The sequence below is a fragment of the Carlito syrichta genome, unplaced genomic scaffold, assembly GCF_000164805.1.
Source record: "Carlito syrichta isolate Samal-C Ts95f unplaced genomic scaffold, Tarsius_syrichta-2.0.1 Scaffold303341, whole genome shotgun sequence".
Taxonomy (NCBI): Eukaryota; Metazoa; Chordata; class Mammalia; order Primates; family Tarsiidae; genus Carlito; species Carlito syrichta.
In genome coordinates, this window is record NW_007247437.1 from 38,411 (window position 1) to 39,040 (window position 630).

Below are 630 nucleotides of genomic sequence, written 5' to 3' on the forward strand. Positions count from 1 at the left end.
TCATAATAAGACAGAGCAAAGCTTGACACGATGAGCAGCGATACTGGGCAAAGGGATTCTGGTGGTGACAGAGTCTCCGTCTTCCTTTCTGTACCTGCCACCCAGTTGTCTTTCATCAAATTCCATCGTTTGGTTGAAGACGGTTTCAGATGGGTTTTCATTCGGCACCAGAAAACATCCATCAGTAATGCACCTTATAACTTAAGACGCTTATCCTTTGTTATCTGTTTCTAGGTGAAGATGGAGCTGGAAAAACAAGCCTAATAAGAAAAATTCAGGGAATAGAGGAGTACAAGAAAGGAAGAGGATTGGAGTATTTGTACTTAAATGTGCATGATGAAGACAGGGATGGTGAGTGGCATTTATGTGTGACATCAGCTTCCCAAAGTTTGTTTCCAGTTGCGCTGCTGTTCACATTAGTCTTTGACTTTTCTTGGTGTGTCATCTTTCACTAGGAGTCCTGTGACGTCATGCCTGTCAGTAAAGTTATGTTTCTGCATACTTTCATTAACTTGGGGTTGGGATTCCTGTATGATACTTTTTTTTCTTTTTTTTTGAATTGGAGCCTCACTCCGTCATCCAGACTAGAGTGCAGTGGCCGCTCCCGGCCACTGCAGCCTCTGCCTGCTG

The 630-nt window shown here is 43.5% G+C and overlaps 1 protein-coding gene across 1 annotated transcript in view; it reads left to right on the plus strand.

The window, feature by feature from the left end:
• Positions 1-228: 228 nt before the first annotated feature.
• Positions 229-630, plus strand: part of DYNC1LI1 (dynein cytoplasmic 1 light intermediate chain 1) — a 19,043-nt gene continuing 18,641 nt past the window's right edge. Inside the window, exon 1 of the mRNA XM_008058445.2 lies at positions 229-351. The gene's annotated coding sequence lies outside the window, so the exon portion shown is untranslated. The remainder of the gene's footprint in view (positions 352-630) is intronic.